This window comes from Engystomops pustulosus, chromosome 9, assembly GCF_040894005.1.
Source record: "Engystomops pustulosus chromosome 9, aEngPut4.maternal, whole genome shotgun sequence".
Taxonomy (NCBI): domain Eukaryota; kingdom Metazoa; phylum Chordata; class Amphibia; order Anura; family Leptodactylidae; genus Engystomops; species Engystomops pustulosus.
The window spans coordinates 62,209,142-62,225,289 of record NC_092419.1 but is presented as its reverse complement, the minus strand read 5'-3'; the positions used below and the strand labels follow the sequence as shown (position 1 = coordinate 62,225,289).

The 16,148-nt window shown below is 45.1% G+C and overlaps 44 pseudogenes; all 44 read right to left on the bottom strand.

Moving 5' to 3' along the window:
• Positions 1-2,194: 2,194 nt before the first annotated feature.
• On the bottom strand, positions 2,195-2,313 carry LOC140083409 (5S ribosomal RNA; annotated as a pseudogene).
• Positions 2,314-3,130: 817 nt separating this feature from the next.
• Positions 3,131-3,249, bottom strand: LOC140093675 (5S ribosomal RNA; annotated as a pseudogene).
• Positions 3,250-3,508: 259 nt separating this feature from the next.
• Positions 3,509-3,627, bottom strand: LOC140083686 (5S ribosomal RNA; annotated as a pseudogene).
• Positions 3,628-4,264: 637 nt separating this feature from the next.
• On the bottom strand, positions 4,265-4,383 carry LOC140082539 (5S ribosomal RNA; annotated as a pseudogene).
• A 70-nt stretch (positions 4,384-4,453) lies between these two features.
• On the bottom strand, positions 4,454-4,572 carry LOC140089868 (5S ribosomal RNA; annotated as a pseudogene).
• A 257-nt stretch (positions 4,573-4,829) lies between these two features.
• Positions 4,830-4,948, bottom strand: LOC140085145 (5S ribosomal RNA; annotated as a pseudogene).
• A 259-nt stretch (positions 4,949-5,207) lies between these two features.
• On the bottom strand, positions 5,208-5,326 carry LOC140089855 (5S ribosomal RNA; annotated as a pseudogene).
• Positions 5,327-5,963: 637 nt separating this feature from the next.
• Positions 5,964-6,082, bottom strand: LOC140090542 (5S ribosomal RNA; annotated as a pseudogene).
• Positions 6,083-6,908: 826 nt separating this feature from the next.
• LOC140082950 (5S ribosomal RNA) lies at positions 6,909-7,027 on the bottom strand (annotated as a pseudogene).
• Positions 7,028-7,097: 70 nt separating this feature from the next.
• LOC140098550 (5S ribosomal RNA) lies at positions 7,098-7,216 on the bottom strand (annotated as a pseudogene).
• Positions 7,217-7,286: 70 nt separating this feature from the next.
• On the bottom strand, positions 7,287-7,405 carry LOC140089843 (5S ribosomal RNA; annotated as a pseudogene).
• A 69-nt stretch (positions 7,406-7,474) lies between these two features.
• LOC140082478 (5S ribosomal RNA) lies at positions 7,475-7,593 on the bottom strand (annotated as a pseudogene).
• Positions 7,594-7,663: 70 nt separating this feature from the next.
• On the bottom strand, positions 7,664-7,782 carry LOC140087964 (5S ribosomal RNA; annotated as a pseudogene).
• Positions 7,783-7,852: 70 nt separating this feature from the next.
• Positions 7,853-7,971, bottom strand: LOC140089831 (5S ribosomal RNA; annotated as a pseudogene).
• A 69-nt stretch (positions 7,972-8,040) lies between these two features.
• On the bottom strand, positions 8,041-8,159 carry LOC140082467 (5S ribosomal RNA; annotated as a pseudogene).
• A 70-nt stretch (positions 8,160-8,229) lies between these two features.
• LOC140095191 (5S ribosomal RNA) lies at positions 8,230-8,348 on the bottom strand (annotated as a pseudogene).
• A 70-nt stretch (positions 8,349-8,418) lies between these two features.
• LOC140078339 (5S ribosomal RNA) lies at positions 8,419-8,537 on the bottom strand (annotated as a pseudogene).
• Positions 8,538-8,607: 70 nt separating this feature from the next.
• Positions 8,608-8,726, bottom strand: LOC140078940 (5S ribosomal RNA; annotated as a pseudogene).
• A 70-nt stretch (positions 8,727-8,796) lies between these two features.
• LOC140094273 (5S ribosomal RNA) lies at positions 8,797-8,915 on the bottom strand (annotated as a pseudogene).
• Positions 8,916-8,985: 70 nt separating this feature from the next.
• Positions 8,986-9,104, bottom strand: LOC140089819 (5S ribosomal RNA; annotated as a pseudogene).
• Positions 9,105-9,173: 69 nt separating this feature from the next.
• Positions 9,174-9,292, bottom strand: LOC140083883 (5S ribosomal RNA; annotated as a pseudogene).
• A 637-nt stretch (positions 9,293-9,929) lies between these two features.
• Positions 9,930-10,048, bottom strand: LOC140086016 (5S ribosomal RNA; annotated as a pseudogene).
• Positions 10,049-10,117: 69 nt separating this feature from the next.
• Positions 10,118-10,236, bottom strand: LOC140091783 (5S ribosomal RNA; annotated as a pseudogene).
• Positions 10,237-10,684: 448 nt separating this feature from the next.
• On the bottom strand, positions 10,685-10,803 carry LOC140089807 (5S ribosomal RNA; annotated as a pseudogene).
• A 70-nt stretch (positions 10,804-10,873) lies between these two features.
• Positions 10,874-10,992, bottom strand: LOC140082456 (5S ribosomal RNA; annotated as a pseudogene).
• A 69-nt stretch (positions 10,993-11,061) lies between these two features.
• LOC140082445 (5S ribosomal RNA) lies at positions 11,062-11,180 on the bottom strand (annotated as a pseudogene).
• A 70-nt stretch (positions 11,181-11,250) lies between these two features.
• LOC140092228 (5S ribosomal RNA) lies at positions 11,251-11,369 on the bottom strand (annotated as a pseudogene).
• A 259-nt stretch (positions 11,370-11,628) lies between these two features.
• Positions 11,629-11,747, bottom strand: LOC140089794 (5S ribosomal RNA; annotated as a pseudogene).
• Positions 11,748-11,816: 69 nt separating this feature from the next.
• On the bottom strand, positions 11,817-11,935 carry LOC140082433 (5S ribosomal RNA; annotated as a pseudogene).
• A 70-nt stretch (positions 11,936-12,005) lies between these two features.
• On the bottom strand, positions 12,006-12,124 carry LOC140086015 (5S ribosomal RNA; annotated as a pseudogene).
• Positions 12,125-12,193: 69 nt separating this feature from the next.
• Positions 12,194-12,312, bottom strand: LOC140091782 (5S ribosomal RNA; annotated as a pseudogene).
• A 70-nt stretch (positions 12,313-12,382) lies between these two features.
• On the bottom strand, positions 12,383-12,501 carry LOC140094548 (5S ribosomal RNA; annotated as a pseudogene).
• A 259-nt stretch (positions 12,502-12,760) lies between these two features.
• On the bottom strand, positions 12,761-12,879 carry LOC140089782 (5S ribosomal RNA; annotated as a pseudogene).
• A 70-nt stretch (positions 12,880-12,949) lies between these two features.
• On the bottom strand, positions 12,950-13,068 carry LOC140082422 (5S ribosomal RNA; annotated as a pseudogene).
• Positions 13,069-13,137: 69 nt separating this feature from the next.
• LOC140082411 (5S ribosomal RNA) lies at positions 13,138-13,256 on the bottom strand (annotated as a pseudogene).
• A 70-nt stretch (positions 13,257-13,326) lies between these two features.
• LOC140092227 (5S ribosomal RNA) lies at positions 13,327-13,445 on the bottom strand (annotated as a pseudogene).
• A 259-nt stretch (positions 13,446-13,704) lies between these two features.
• On the bottom strand, positions 13,705-13,823 carry LOC140089770 (5S ribosomal RNA; annotated as a pseudogene).
• A 69-nt stretch (positions 13,824-13,892) lies between these two features.
• Positions 13,893-14,011, bottom strand: LOC140082399 (5S ribosomal RNA; annotated as a pseudogene).
• A 637-nt stretch (positions 14,012-14,648) lies between these two features.
• LOC140098665 (5S ribosomal RNA) lies at positions 14,649-14,767 on the bottom strand (annotated as a pseudogene).
• Positions 14,768-14,836: 69 nt separating this feature from the next.
• Positions 14,837-14,955, bottom strand: LOC140086466 (5S ribosomal RNA; annotated as a pseudogene).
• Positions 14,956-15,024: 69 nt separating this feature from the next.
• Positions 15,025-15,143, bottom strand: LOC140082388 (5S ribosomal RNA; annotated as a pseudogene).
• Positions 15,144-15,213: 70 nt separating this feature from the next.
• LOC140092226 (5S ribosomal RNA) lies at positions 15,214-15,332 on the bottom strand (annotated as a pseudogene).
• A 259-nt stretch (positions 15,333-15,591) lies between these two features.
• Positions 15,592-15,710, bottom strand: LOC140089757 (5S ribosomal RNA; annotated as a pseudogene).
• A 69-nt stretch (positions 15,711-15,779) lies between these two features.
• LOC140083110 (5S ribosomal RNA) lies at positions 15,780-15,898 on the bottom strand (annotated as a pseudogene).
• Positions 15,899-16,148: the final 250 nt, after the last annotated feature.

The following is a 16,148-nucleotide window of genomic DNA, read 5'->3' as shown; positions in this document are numbered from 1 at the left end:
CTGCGATCTGACAAGAGCACGCAGATTCCGCTTAGAATGGCCGTTGACAGCAGCTTTTCAATTTGAACCTTCTTTTACTATCTCATAGAGAAACTAACACAATTTTCAGGTTCAAAAAGGTCAACGGAACTTGGGATTCCCAGCCAGTCTCCCATGCTGGTACTTGCCAAGCCTTAAGCTGCATTGCTGCTGCGATCTGACGAGAGCAGGCACATTCAGCTTAGAATGGCCATTGACAGCAGTTGTTCAATTTTAACCTTCTTCTACTATCTCATATAGAAACTAACACAATTTTCAGGTTCAAAAAGGTCACCAGAACTTGGGATTCCAAGCCAGTCTCCCATGCTGGTACTTGCCAAGCCTTAAGCTGCATTGCTGCTGCGATCTGACAAGAGCACGCACATTCAGCTTAGAATGGCCGTTGACAGCAGCTTTTCAATTTGAACCTTCTTTTACTATCTCATAGAGAAACTAACACAATTTTCAGGTTCAAAAAGGTCAACAGAACTTGGGATTCCCAGCCAGTCTCCCATGCTGGTACTTGCCATGCCTTAAGCTGCATTGCTGCTGCGATCTGACGAGAGCACGCACATTCCGCTTAGAATGGCCGTTGACAGCAGCTTTTCAATTTGAACCTTCTTTTACTATCTCATAGAGAAACTAACACAATTTTCAGGTTCAAAAAGGTCAACAGAACTTGGGATTCCCAGCCAGTCTCCCATGCTGGTACTTGCCATGCCTTAAGCTGCATCGCTGCTGCGATCTGAAAAGAGCACACACATTCAACTTAGAATGGCCGTTGACAGCAGTTGTTCAATTTGAACCTTCTTCTACTATCTCATAGAGAAACTAACACAATTTTCAGGTTCAAAAAGGTCACCAGAACTTGGGATTCCCAGCCAGTCTCCCATGCTGGTATTTGCCAAGCCTTAAGCTGCATTGCTGCTGCGATCTGACAAGAGCACGCACATTCCGCTTAGAATGGCCGTTGTCAGCAGCTTTTCAATTTGAACCTTCTTTTACTATCTCATAGAGAAACTAACACAATTTTCAGGTTCAAAAAGGTCAACGGAACTTGGGATTCCCAGCCAGTCTCCCATGCTGGTACTTGCCAAGCCTTAAGCTGCATTGCTGCTGCGATCTGACGAGAGCAGGCACATTCAGCTTAGAATGGCCATTGACAGCAGCTGTTCAATTTGAACCTTCTTTTACTATCTCATAGAGAAACTAACACAATTTTCAGGTTCAAAAAGGTCAACGGAACTTGGGATTCCCAGCCAGTCTCCCATGCTGGTACTTGCCAAGCCTTAAGCTGCATTGCTGCTGCGATCTGACGAGAGCAGGCACATTCAGCTTAGAATGGCCGTTGACAGCAGCTGTTCAATTTGAACCTTCTTTTGCTATCTCATAGAGAAACTAACACATTTTCAGGTTCAAAAAGGTGAACGGAACTTGGAATTCCCAGCCAGTCTCCCATGCTGGTATTTGCCAAGCCTTAAGCTGCATTGCTGCTGCGATCTGACGAGAGCAGGCACATTTAGCTTAGAATGGCCGTTGACAGCAGCTGTTCAATTTGAACCTTCTTTTACTATCTCATAGAGAAACTAACACATTTTCAGGTTCAAAAAGGTCAACGGAACTTGGAATTCCCAGCCAGTCTCCCATGCTGGTACTTGCCAAGCCTTAAGCTGCATTGCTGCTGCGATCTGACGAGAGCAGGCACATTTAGCTTAGAATGGCCGTTGACAGCAGCTGTTCAATTTGAACCTTCTTTTACTATCTCATAGAGAAACTAACACATTTTCAGGTTCAAAAAGGTCAACGGAACTTGGAATTCCCAGCCAGTCTCCCATGCTGGTACTTGCCAAGCCTTAAGCTGCATTGCTGCTGCGATCTGACGAGAGCAGGCACATTCAGCTTAGAATGGCCGTTGACAGCAGCTGTTCAATTTGAACCTTCTTTTGCTATCTCATAGAGAAACTAACACAATTTTCAGGTTAAAAAAGGTCAACGGAACTTGGGATTCCCAGCCAGTCTCCCATGCTGGTACTTGCCAAACCTTAAGCTGCATTGCTGCTGCGATCTGACGAGAGGAGGCACATTCAGCTTAGAATGGCCGTTGACAGCAGCATTTAAAATTGAACCTTCTTTTACTATCTCATAGAGAAACTAACACAATTTTCAGGTTCAAAAAGGTCAACGGAACTTGGGATTCCCAGCCAGTCTCCCATGCTGGTACTTGCCAAGCCTTAAGCTGCATTGCTGCTGCGATCTGACGAGAGCAGGCACATTAAGCTTAGAATGGCCGTTGACAGCAGCTGTTCAATTTGAACCTTCTTTTACTATCTCATAGAGAAACTAACACAATTTTCAGGTTCAAAAAGGTCAACGGAATTTGGGATTCCCAGCCAGTCTCCCATGCTGGTACTTGCCAAGCCTTAAGCTGCATTGCTGCTGCGATTTGACGAGAGCAGGCACATTCAGCTTAGAATGACCGTTGACAGCAGCTGTTCAATTTGAACCTTCTTTTACTATCTCATAGAGAAACTAACACAATTTTCAAGTTCAAAAAGGTCAACAGAACTTGGGATTCCCAGCCAGTCTCCCATGCTGGTACTTGCCAAACCTTAAGCTGCATCGCTGCTGCAATCTGGCAAGAGCACGCACATTCAGCTTAGAATGGCCGTTGACAGCAGCTGTTCAATTTGAACCTTCTTTTACTATCTCATAGAGAAACTAACACATTTTCAGGTTCAAAAAGGTCACCAGAACTTGGGATTCCCAGCAAGTCTCCCATGCTGTCACTTGCCAAGCCTTAAGCTGCATCTCTGCTGCGATCTGACAAGAGCACGCACATTCAGCTTAGAATGGCCGTTGACAGCAGCTGTTCAATTTGAACCTTCTTGTACTATCTCATAGAGAAACTAACACAATATTCAGGTTCAAAAAGGTCAATGGAACTTCGGATTCCCAGCCAGTCTCCCATGCTGGTACTTGCCAAGCCTTAAGCTGCTGCAATCTGACGAGAGCACGCACATTCAGCTTAGAATGGCCGTTGACAGCAGCTGTTCAATTTGAACCTTCTTTTACTATCTCATAGAGAAACTAACACAATTTTCAGGTTCAAAAAGGTCAACAGAACTTGGGATTCCCAGCCAGTCTCCCATGCTGGTACTTGCCAGGCCTTAAGCTGCATTGCTGCTGCGATCTGACGAGAGCAGGCACATTCAGCTTAGAATGGCCATTGACAGGAGTTGTTCAATTTTAACCTTCTTCTACTATCTCATATAGAAACTAACACAATTTTCAGGTTCAAAAAGGTCACCAGAACTTGGGATTCCAAGCCAGTCTCCCATGCTGGTACTTGCCAAGCCTTAAGCTGCATTGCTGCTGCGATCTGACAAGAGCACGCACATTCAGCTTAGAATGGCCGTTGACAGCAGCTGTTCAATTTGAACCTTCTTTTACTATCTCTTAGAGAAACTAACACAATTTTCAGGTTAAAAAAGGTCAACAGAACTTGGGATTCCCAGCCAGTCTCCCATGCTGGTACTTGCCAAGCCTTAAGCTGCATTGCTGCTGCGATCTGACGAGAGCAGGCACATTCAGCTTAGAATGGCCATTGACAGCAGTTGTTCAATTTTAACCTTCTTCTACTATCTCATATAGAAACTAACACAATTTTCAGGTTCAAAAAGGTCACCAGAACTTGGGATTCCAAGCCAGTCTCCCATGCTGGTACTTGCCAAGCCTTAAGCTGCATTGCTGCTGCAATCTGACAAGAGCACGCACATTCAGCTTAGAATGGCCATTGACAGCAGCTGTTCAATTTGAACCTTCTTTTGCTATCTCATAGAGAAACTAACACAATTTTCAGGTTCAAAAAGGTCACCAGAACTTGGGATTCCCAGCCAGTCTCCCATGCTGGTACTTGCCATGCCTTAAGCTGCATCGCTGCTGCGATCTGAAAAGAGCACACACATTCAGCTTAGAATGGCCGTTGACAGCAGTTGTTCAATTTGAACCTTCTTCTACTATCTCATAGAGAAACTAACACAATTTTCAGGTTCAAAAAGGTCACCAGAACTTGGGATTCCCAGCCAGTCTCCCATGCTGGTATTTGCCAAGCCTTAAGCTGCATTGCTGCTGCGATCTGACAAGAGCACGCACATTCCGCTTTGAATGGCCGTTGACAGCAGCTTTTCAATTTGAACCTTCTTTTACTATCTCATAGAGAAACTAACACAATTTTCAGGTTCAAAAAGGTCAACGGAACTTGGGATTCCCAGCCAGTCTCCCATGCTGGTACTTGCCAAGCCTTAAGCTGCATTGCTGCTGCGATCTGACGAGAGCAGGCACATTCAGCTTAGAATGGCCATTGACAGCAGCTGTTCAATTTGAACCTTCTTTTACTATCTCATAGAGAAACTAACACAATTTTCAGGTTCAAAAAGGTCAACGGAACTTGGGATTCCCAGCCAGTCTCCCATGCTGGTACTTGCCAAGCCTTAAGCTGCATTGCTGCTGCGATCTGACGAGAGCAGGCACATTCAGCTTAGAATGGCCGTTGACAGCAGCTGTTCAATTTGAACCTTCTTTTACTATCTCATAGAGAAACTAACACATTTTCAGGTTCAAAAAGGTCAATGGAACTTGGAATTCCCAGCCAGTCTCCCATGCTGGTATTTGCCAAGCCTTAAGCTGCATTGCTGCTGCGATCTGACGAGAGCAGGCACATTTAGCTTAGAATGGCCGTTGACAGCAGCTGTTCAATTTGAACCTTCTTTTACTATCTCATAGAGAAACTAACACATTTTCAGGTTCAAAAAGGTCAACGGAACTTGGAATTCCCAGCCAGTCTCCCATGCTGGTACTTGCCAAGCCTTAAGCTGCATTGCTGCTGCGATCTGACGAGAGCAGGCACATTCAGATTAGAATGGCCGTTGACAGCAGCTGTTCAATTTGAACCTTCTTTTGCTATCTCATAGAGAAACTAACACAATTTTCAGGTTAAAAAAGGTCAACAGAACTTGGGATTCCCAGCCAGTCTCCCATGCTGGTACTTGCCAAGCCTTAAGCTGCATCGCTGCTGCGATCTGACAAGAGCTCGCACATTCAGCTTAGAATGGCCGTTGACAGCAGCTGTTCAATTTGAACCTTCTTTTGCTATCTCATAGAGAAACTAACACAATTTTCAGGTTCAAAAAGGTCAACGGAACTTGGGATTCCCAGCCAGTCTCCCATGCTGGTACTTGCCAAGCCTTAAGCTGCATTGCTGCTGCGATCTGACGAGAGCAGGCACATTCAGCTTAGAATGGCCGTTGACAGCAGCTGTTCAATTTGAACCTTCTTTTACTATCTCATAGAGAAACTAACACAATTTTCAGGTTCAAAAAGGTCAACTGAACTTGGGATTCCCAGCCAGTCTCCCATGCTGGTACTTGCCAAGCCTTAAGCTGCATCGCTGCTGCGATCTGACAAGAGCTCGCACATTCAGCTTAGAATGGCCGTTGACAGCAGCTTTTCAATTTGAACCTTCTTTTACTATCTCATAGAGAAACTAACACAATTTTCAGGTTCAAAAAGGTCAACAGAACTTGGGATTCCCAGCCAGTCTCCCATGCTGGTACTTGCCAAGCCTTAAGCTGCATTGCTGCTGCAATCTGACAAGAGAAGGCACATTCAGCTTAGAATGGCCGTTGACAGCAGCTGTTCAATTTGAACCTTCTTTTGCTATCTCATAGAGAAACTAACACAATTTTCAGGTTCAAAAAGGTCACCAGAACTTGGGATTCCAAGCCAGTCTCCCATGCTGGTACTTGCCAAGCCTTAAGCTGCATCGCTGCTGCGATCTGACAAGAGCACGCACATTCAGCTTAGAATGGCCGTTGACAGCAGCTGTTCAATTTGAACCTTCTTTTACTATCTCATAGAGAAACTAACACAATTTTCAGGTTCAAAAAGGTCAACGGAACTTGGAATTCCCAGCCAGTCTCCCATGCTGGTACTTGCCAGGCCTTAAGCTGCATTGCTGCTGCGATCTGACGAGAGCAGGCACATTCAGCTTAGAATGGCCATTGACAGCAGTTGTTCAATTTTAACCTTCTTCTACTATCTCATATAGAAACTAACACAATTTTCAGGTTCAAAAAGGTCACCAGAACTTGGGATTCCAAGCCAGTCTCCCATGCTGGTACTTGCCAAGCCTTAAGCTGCATTGCTGCTGCAATCTGACAAGAGAAGGCACATTCAGCTTAGAATGGCCGTTGACAGCTGCTGTTCAATTTGAACCTTCTTTTGCTATCTCATAGAGAAACTAACACAATTTTCAGGTTCAAAAAGGTCACCAGAACTTGGGATTCCAAGCCAGGCTCCCATGCTGGTACTTGCCAAGCCTTAAGCTGCATCGCTGCTGCGATCTGACAAGAGCACGCACATTCAGCTTAGAATGGCCGTTGACAGCAGCTGTTCAATTTGAACCTTCTTTTACTATCTCATAGAGAAACTAACACAATTTTCAGGTTCAAAAAGGTCAACGGAACTTGGAATTCCCAGCCAGTCTCCCATGCTGGTACTTGCCAAGCCTTAAGCTGCATTGCTGCTGCAATCTGACAAGAGAAGGCACATTCAGCTTAGAATGGCCGTTGACAGCTGCTGTTCAATTTGAACCTTCTTTTGCTATCTCATAGAGAAACTAACACAATTTTCAGGTTCAAAAAGGTCACCAGAACTTGGGATTCCAAGCCAGTCTCCCATGCTGGTACTTGCCAAGCCTTAAGCTGCATCGCTGCTGCGATCTGACAAGAGCACGCACATTCAGCTTAGAATGGCCGTTGACAGCAGCTGTTCAATTTGAACCTTCTTTTACTATCTCATAGAGAAACTAACACAATTTTCAGGTTCAAAAAGGTCAACGAAACTTGGAATTCCCAGCCAGTCTCCCATGCTGGTACTTGCCAAGCCTTAAGCTGCATTGCTGCTGCGATCTGACGAGAGCAGGCACATTCAGCTTAGAATGGCCGTTGACAGCAGCTGTTCAATTTGAACCTTCTTTAACTATCTCATAGAGAAACTAACACAATTTTCAGGTTCAAAAAGGTCAACAGAACTTGGGATTCCCAGCCAGTCTCCCATGCTGGTACTTGCCAAGCCTTAAGCTGCATTGCTTCTGTGATCTGCAGAGAGCAGGCACATTCAGCTTAGAATGGCCGTTGACAGCAGCTGTTCAATTTGAACCTTCTTTTACTATCTCATAGAGAAACTAACACAATTTTCAGGTTCAAAAAGGTCAACGGAACTTGGGATTCCCAGCCAGTCTCCCATGCTGGTACTTGCCAAGCCTTAAGCTGCATTGCTGCTGCGATCTGACGAGAGCAGGCACATTCAGCTTAGAATGGCCGTTGACAGCAGCTGTTCAATTTGAACCTTCTTTTACTATCTCATAGACAAACTAACACATTTTCAGGTTCAAAAAGGTCAACGGAACTTGGAATTCCCAGCCAGTCTCCCATGCTGGTACTTGCCAAGCCTTAAGCTGCATTGCTGCTGCGATCTGACGAGAGCAGGCACATTCAGCTTAGAATGGCCGTTGACAGCAGCTGTTCAATTTGAACCTTCTTTAACTATCTCATAGAGAAACTAACACAATTTTCAGGTTCAAAAAGGTCAACGGAACTTGGGATTCCCAGCCAGTCTCCCATGCTGGTACTTGCCAAGCCTTAAGCTGCATTGCTGCTGTGATCTGACGAGAGCAGGCACATTCAGCTTAGAATGGCCGTTGACAGCAGCTGTTCAATTTGAACCTTCTTTAACTATCTCATAGAGAAACTAACACAATTTTCAGGTTCAAAAAGGTCAACGGAACTTGGGATTCCCAGCCAGTCTCCCATGCTGGTACTTGCCAAGCCTTAAGCTGCATTGCTGCTGCGATCTGACGAGAGCAGGCACATTCAGCTTAGAATGGCCGTTGACAGGAGCTGTTCAATTTGAACCTTCTTTTACTATCTCATAGACAAACTAACACATTTTCAGGTTCAAAAAGGTCAACGGAACTTGGAATTCCCAGCCAGTCTCCCATGCTGGTACTTGCCAAGCCTTAAGCTGCATTGCTGCTGCGATCTGACGAGAGCAGGCACATTCAGCTTAGAATGGCCGTTGACAGCAGCTGTTCAATTTGAACCTTCTTTAACTATCTCATAGAGAAACTAACACAATTTTCAGGTTCAAAAAGGTCAACAGAACTTGGGATTCCCAGCCAGTCTCCCATGCTGGTACTTGCCAAGCCTTAAGCTGCATTGCTGCTGTGATCTGACGAGAGCAGGCTCATTCAGCTTAGAATGGCCGTTGACAGCAGCTGTTCAATTTGAACCTTCTTTTACTATCTCATAGAGAAACTAACACCATTTTCAGGTTCAAAAAGGTCAACGGAACTTGGGATTCCCAGCCAGTCTCCCATGCTGGTACTTGCCAAGCCTTAAGCTGCATTGCTGCTGCGATCTGACGAGAGCAGGAACATTCAGCTTAGAATGGCCGTTGACAGCAGCTGTTCAATTTGAACCTTCTTTAACTATCTCATAGAGAAACTAACACAATTTTCAGGTTCAAAAAGGTCAACAGAACTTGGGATTCCCAGCCAGTCTCCCATGCTGGTACTTGCCAAGCCTTAAGCTGCATTGCTGCTGCGATCTGACGAGAGCAGGCACATTCAGCTTAGAATGGCCGTTGACAGCAGCTGTTCAATTTGAACCTTCTTTTACTATCTCATAGAGAAAATAAATCAATTTTCAGGTTCAAAAAGGTCAACGGATCTTGGGATTCCTACCCAGTCTCCCATGCTGGTACTTGCCAAGCCTTAAGCTGCATTGCTGCTGCGATCTGACGAGAGCAGGCACATTCAGCTTAGAATGGCCGTTGACAGCAGCTGTTCAATTTGAACCTTCTTTTACTATCTCATAGAGAAACTAACACAATTTTCAGGTTCAAAAAGGTCAACGGAACTTGGGATTCCCAGCCAGTCTCCCATGCTGGTACTTGCCAAGCCTTAAGCTGCATTGCTGCTGCGATCTGACGAGAGCAGGCACATTCAGCTTAGAATGGCCGTTGACAGCAGCTGTTCAATTTGAACCTTCTTTTACTATCTCATAGAGAAACTAACACATTTTCAGGTTCAAAACGGTCAACGGAACTTGGGATTCCCAGCCAGTCTCCCATGCTGGTACTTGCCAAGCCTTAAGCTGCATTGCTGCTGCGATCTGACGAGAGCAGGCACATTCAGCTTAGAATTGCCGTTGACAGCAGCTGTTCAATTTGAACCTTCTTTTACTATCTCATAGAGAAACTAACACAATTTTCAGGTTCAAAAAGGTCAACAGAACTTAGGATTCCAAGCCAGTCTCCCATGCTGGTACTTGCCAAGCCTTAAGCTGCATCGCTGCTGCTATCTGCCAAGAGCACGCACATTCAGCTAAGAATGGCTGTTGACAGCAGCTGTTCAATTTTAACCTTCTTTTACTATCTCATAGAGAAACTAACACAATTTTCAGGTTCAAAACAGTCAACAGAACTTGGGATTCCCAGCCAGTCTCCCATGCTAGTACTTGCCAAGCCTTAAGCTGCATCACTGCTGCGATCTGACAAGAGCACGCACATTCAGGTTAGAATGGCCGTTGACAGCAGCTTTTCAATTTGAACCTTCTTTTACTATCTCACAGAGAAACTAACACAATTTTCAGGTTCAAAAAGGTCAACAGAACTTCGGATTCCCATCCAGTCTCCCATGCTGGTACTTGCCAAGCCTTAAGCTGCATTGCTGCTGTGATCTGACGAGAGCAGGCTCATTCAGCTTAGAATGGCCGTTGACAGCAGCTGTTCAATTTGAACCTTCTTTTACTATCTCATAGAGAAACTAACACAATTTTCAGGTTCAAAAAGGTCAACGGAACTTGGAATTCCCAGCCAGTCTCCCATGCTGGTACTTGCCAAGCCTTAAGCTGCATTGCTGCTGCGATCTGACGAGAGCACGCACATTCAGCTTAGAATGGCCGTTGACAGGAGCTGTTCAATTTGAACCTTCTTTTACTATCTCATAGACAAACTAACACATTTTCAGGTTCAAAAAGGTCAACGGAACTTTGAATTCCCAGCCAGTCTCCCATGCTGGTACTTGCCAAGCCTTAAGCTGCATTGCTGCTGCGATCTGACGAGAGCAGGCACATTCAGCTTAGAATGGCCGTTGACAGCAGCTGTTCAATTTGAACCTTCTTTAACTATCTCATAGAGAAACTAACACAATTTTCAGGTTCAAAAAGGTCAACAGAACTGGGGATTCCCACCCAGTCTCCCATGCTCGTACTTGCCAAGCCTTAAGCTGCATTGCTGCTGTGATCTGACGAGAGCAGGCACATTCAGCTTAGAATGGCCGTTGACAGCAGCTGTTCAATTTGAACCTTCTTTTACTATCTCATAGAGAAAATAACTCAATTTTCAGGTTCAAAAAGGTCAACGGATCTTGGGATTCCTACCCAGTCTCCCATGCTGGTACTTGCCAAGCCTTAAGCTGCATTGCTGCTGCGATCTGACTACAGCAGGCACATTCAGCTTAGAATGGCCGTTGACAGCAGCTGTTCAATTTGAACCTTCTTTTACTATCTCATAGAGAAACTAACACAATTTTCAGGTTCAAAAAGGTCAACGGAACTTGGGATTCCCAGCCAGTCTCCCATGCTGGTACTTGCCAAGCCTTAAGCTGCATTGCTGCTGCGATCTGACGAGAGCAGGCACATTCAGCTTAGAATGGCCGTTGACAGCAGCTGTTCAATTTGAACCTTCTTTTACTATCTCATAGAGAAACTAACACAATTTTCAGGTTCAAAAAGGTCAACGGAACTTGGAATTCCCAGCCAGTCTCCCATGCTGGTACTTGCCAAGCCTTAAGCTGCATTGCTGCTGCGATCTGACGAGAGCAGGCACATTCAGCTTAGAATGGCCGTTGACAGGAGCTGTTCAATTTGAACCTTCTTTTACTATCTCATAGACAAACTAACACATTTTCAGGTTCAAAAAGGTCAACGGAACTTGGAATTCCCAGCCAGTCTCCCATGCTGGTACTTGCCAAGCCTTAAGCTGCATTGCTGCTGCGATCTGACGAGAGCAGGCACATTCAGCTTAGAATGGCCGTTGACAGCAGCTGTTCAATTTGAACCTTCTTTAACTATCTCATAGAGAAACTAACACAATTTTCAGGTTCAAAAAGGTCAACAGAACTTGGGATTCCCACCCAGTCTCCCATGCTGGTACTTGCCAAGCCTTAAGCTGCATTGCTGCTGTGATCTGACGAGAGCAGGCACATTCAGCTTAGAATGGCCGTTGACAGCAGCTGTTCAATTTGAACCTTCTTTTACTATCTCATAGAGAAAATAACTCAATTTTCAGGTTCAAAAAGGTCAACGGATCTTGGGATTCCTACCCAGTCTCCCACGCTGGTACTTGCCAAGCCTTAAGCTGCATTGCTGCTGCGATCTGACTAGAGCAGGCACATTCAGCTTAGAATGGCCGTTGACAGCAGCTGTTCAATTTGAACCTTCTTTTACTATCTCATAGAGAAACTAACACAATTTTCAGGTTCAAAAAGGTCAACGGAACTTGGGATTCCCAGCCAGTCTCCCATGCTGGTACTTGCCAAGCCTTAAGCTGCATTGCTGCTGCGATCTGACGAGAGCAGGCACATTCAGCTTAGAATGGCCGTTGACAGCAGCTGTTCAATTTGAACCTTCTTTTACTATCTCATAGAGAAACTAACACATTTTCAGGTTCAAAAAGGTCAACGGAACTTGGAATTCCCAGCCAGTCTCCCATGCTGGTACTTGCCAAGCCTTAAGCTGCATTGCTGCTGCGATCTGACGAGAGCAGGCACATTCAGCTTAGAATGGCCGTTGACAGCAGCTGTTCAATTTGAACCTTCTTTAACTATCTCATAGAGAAACTAACACAATTTTCAGGTTCAAAAAGGTCAACGGAACTTGGAATTCCCAGCCAGTCTCCCATGCTGGTACTTGCCAAGCCTTAAGCTGCATTGCTGCTGCGATCTGACGAGAGCACGCACATTCAGCTTAGAATGGCCGTTGACAGGAGCTGTTCAATTTGAACCTTCTTTTACTATCTCATAGACAAACTAACACATTTTCAGGTTCAAAAAGGTCAACGGAACTTTGAATTCCCAGCCAGTCTCCCATGCTGGTACTTGCCAAGCCTTAAGCTGCATTGCTGCTGCGATCTGACGAGAGCAGGCACATTCAGCTTAGAATGGCCGTTGACAGCAGCTGTTCAATTTGAACCTTCTTTAACTATCTCATAGAGAAACTAACACAATTTTCAGGTTCAAAAAGGTCAACAGAACTGGGGATTCCCACCCAGTCTCCCATGCTGGTACTTGCCAAGCCTTAAGCTGCATTGCTGCTGTGATCTGACGAGAGCAGGCACATTCAGCTTAGAATGGCCGTTGACAGCAGTTGTTCAATTTGAACCTTCTTTTACTATCTCATAGAGAAAATAACTCAATTTTCAGGTTCAAAAAGGTCAACGGATCTTGGGATTCCTACCCAGTCTCCCATGCTGGTACTTGCCAAGCCTTAAGCTGCATTGCTGCTGCGATCTGACTAGAGCAGGCACATTCAGCTTAGAATGGCCGTTGACAGCAGCTGTTCAATTTGAACCTTCTTTTACTATCTCATAGAGAAACTAACACAATTTTCAGGTTCAAAAAGGTCAACGGAACTTGGGATTCCCAGCCAGTCTCCCATGCTGGTACTTGCCAAGCCTTAAGCTGCATTGCTGCTGCGATCTGACGAGAGCAGGCACATTCAGCTTAGAATGGCCGTTGACAGCAGCTGTTCAATTTGAACCTTCTTTTACTATCTCATAGAGAAACTAACACAATTTTCAGGTTCAAAAAGGTCAACGGAACTTGGAATTCCCAGCCAGTCTCCCATGCTGGTACTTGCCAAGCCTTAAGCTGCATTGCTGCTGCGATCTGACGAGAGCAGGCACATTCAGCTTAGAATGGCCGTTGACAGGAGCTGTTCAATTTGAACCTTCTTTTACTATCTCATAGACAAACTAACACATTTTCAGGTTCAAAAAGGTCAACGGAACTTGGAATTCCCAGCCAGTCTCCCATGCTGGTACTTGCCAAGCCTTAAGCTGCATTGCTGCTGCGATCTGACGAGAGCAGGCACATTCAGCTTAGAATGGCCGTTGACAGCAGCTGTTCAATTTGAACCTTCTTTAACTATCTCATAGAGAAACTAACACAATTTTCAGGTTCAAAAAGGTCAACAGAACTTGGGATTCCCACCCAGTCTCCCATGCTGGTACTTGCCAAGCCTTAAGCTGCATTGCTGCTGTGATCTGACGAGAGCAGGCACATTCAGCTTAGAATGGCCGTTGACAGCAGCTGTTCAATTTGAACCTTCTTTTACTATCTCATAGAGAAAATAACTCAATTTTCAGGTTCAAAAAGGTCAAGGGATCTTGGGATTCCTACCCAGTCTCCCATGCTGGTACTTGCCAAGCCTTAAGCTGCATTGCGGCTGCGATCTGACTAGAGCAGGCACATTCAGCTTAGAATGGCCGTTGACAGCAGCTGTTCAATTTGAACCTTCTTTTACTATCTCATAGAGAAACTAACACAATTTTCAGGTTCAAAAAGGTCAACGGAACTTGGGATTCCCAGCCAGTCTCCCATGCTGGTACTTGCCAAGCCTTAAGCTGCATTGCTGCTGCGATCTGACGAGAGCAGGCACATTCAGCTTAGAATGGCCGTTGACAGCAGCTGTTCAATTTGAACCTTCTTTTACTATCTCATAGAGAAACTAACACATTTTCAGGTTCAAAAAGGTCAACGGAACTTGGAATTCCCAGCCAGTCTCCCATGCTGGTACTTGCCAAGCCTTAAGCTGCATTGCTGCTGCGATCTGACGAGAGCAGGCACATTCAGCTTAGAATGGCCGTTGACAGCAGCTGTTCAATTTGAACCTTCTTTTGCTATCTCATAGAGAAACTAACACAATTTTCAGGTTCAAAACGGTCAACAGAACTTGGGATTCCCAGCCAGTCTCCCATGCTGGTACTTGCCAAGCCTTAAGCTGCATCGCTGCTGCGATCTGTAAAGAGCACACACATTCAGCTTAGAATGGCCGTTGACAGCAGTTGTTCAATTTGAACCTTCTTCTACTATCTCATAGAGAAACTAACACAATTTTCAGGTTCAAAAAGGTCACCAGAACTTGGGATTCCAAGCCAGTCTCCCATGCTGGTACTTGCCAAGCCTTAAGCTGCATCGCTGCTGCTATCTGCCAAGAGCACGCACATTCAGCTAAGAATGGCTGTTGACAGCAGCTGTTCAATTTTAACCTTCTTTTACTATCTCATAGAGAAACTAACACAATTTTCAGGTTCAAAACAGTCAACAGAACTTGGGATTCCCAGCCAGTCTCCCATGCTAGTACTTGCCAAGCCTTAAGCTGCATCACTGCTGCGATCTGACAAGAGCACGCACATTCAGGTTAGAATGGCCGTTGACAGCAGCTTCTCAATTTGAACCTTCTTTTACTATCTCACAGAGAAACTAACACAATTTTCAGGTTCAAAAAGGTCAACAGAACTTGGGATTCCCATCCAGTCTCCCATGCTGGTACTTGCCAAGCCTTAAGCTGCATTGCTGCTGTGATCTGACGAGAGCAGGCTCATTCAGCTTAGAATGGCCGCTGACAGCAGCTGTTCAATTTGAACCTTCTTTTACTATCTCATAGAGAAACTAACACATTTTCAGGTTCAAAAAGGTCAACGGAACTTGGAATTCCCAGCCAGTCTCCCATGCTGGTACTTGCCAAGCCTTAAGCTGCATTGCTGCTGTGATCTGACGAGAGCAGGCACATTCAGCTTAGAATGGCCGTTGACAGGAGCTGTTCAATTTGAACCTTCTTTTACTATCTCATAGACAAACTAACACATTTTCAGGTTCAAAAAGGTCAACGGAACTTGGAATTCCCAGCCAGTCTCCCATGCTGGTACTTGCCAAGCCTTAAGCTGCATTGCTGCTGCGATCTGACGAGAGCAGGCACATTCAGCTTAGAATGGCCGTTGACAGCAGCTGTTCAATTTGAACCTTCTTTAACTATCTCATAGAGAAACTAACACAATTTTCAGGTTCAAAAAGGTCAACAGAACTTGGGATTCCCACCCAGTCTCCCATGCTGGTACTTGCCAAGCCTTAAGCTGCATTGCTGCTGTGATCTGACGAGAGCAGGCACATTCAGCTTAGAATGGCCGTTGACAGCAGCTGTTCAATTTGAACCTTCTTTTACTATCTCATAGAGAAAATAACTCAATTTTCAGGTTCAAAAAGGTCAACGGATCTTGGGATTCCTACCCAGTCTCCCATGCTGGTACTTGCCAAGCCTTAAGCTGCATTGCTGCTGCGATCTGACTAGAGCAGGCACATTCAGCTTAGAATGGCCGTTGACAGCAGCTGTTCAATTTGAACCTTCTTTTACTATCTCATAGAGAAACTAACACAATTTTCAGGTTCAAAAAGGTCAACGGAACTTGGGATTCCCAGCCAGTCTCCCATGCTGGTACTTGCCAAGCCTTAAGCTGCATTGCTGCTGCGATCTGACGAGAGCAGGCACATTCAGCTTAGAATGGCCGTTGACAGCAGCTGTTCAATTTGAACCTTCTTTTACTATCTCATAGAGAAACTAACACATTTTCAGGTTCAAAAAGGTCAACGGAACTTGGAATTCCCAGCCAGTCTCCCATGCTGGTACTTGCCAAGCCTTAAGCTGCATTGCTGCTGCGATCTGACGAGAGCAGGCACATTCAGCTTAGAATTGCCGTTGACAGCAGCTGTTCAATTTGAACCTTCTTTTACTATCTCATAGAGAAACTAACACAATTTTCAGGTTCAAAAAGCTCAACAGAACTTGGGATTCCCAGCCAGTCTCCCATGCTGGTACTTGCCAAGCCTTAAGCTGCATCGCTGCTGCGATCTGAAAAGAGCACACACATTCAGCTTAGAATGGCCGTTGACAGCAGTTGTTCAATTTGAACCTTCTTCTACTATCTCATAGAGAAACTAACACAATTTTCAG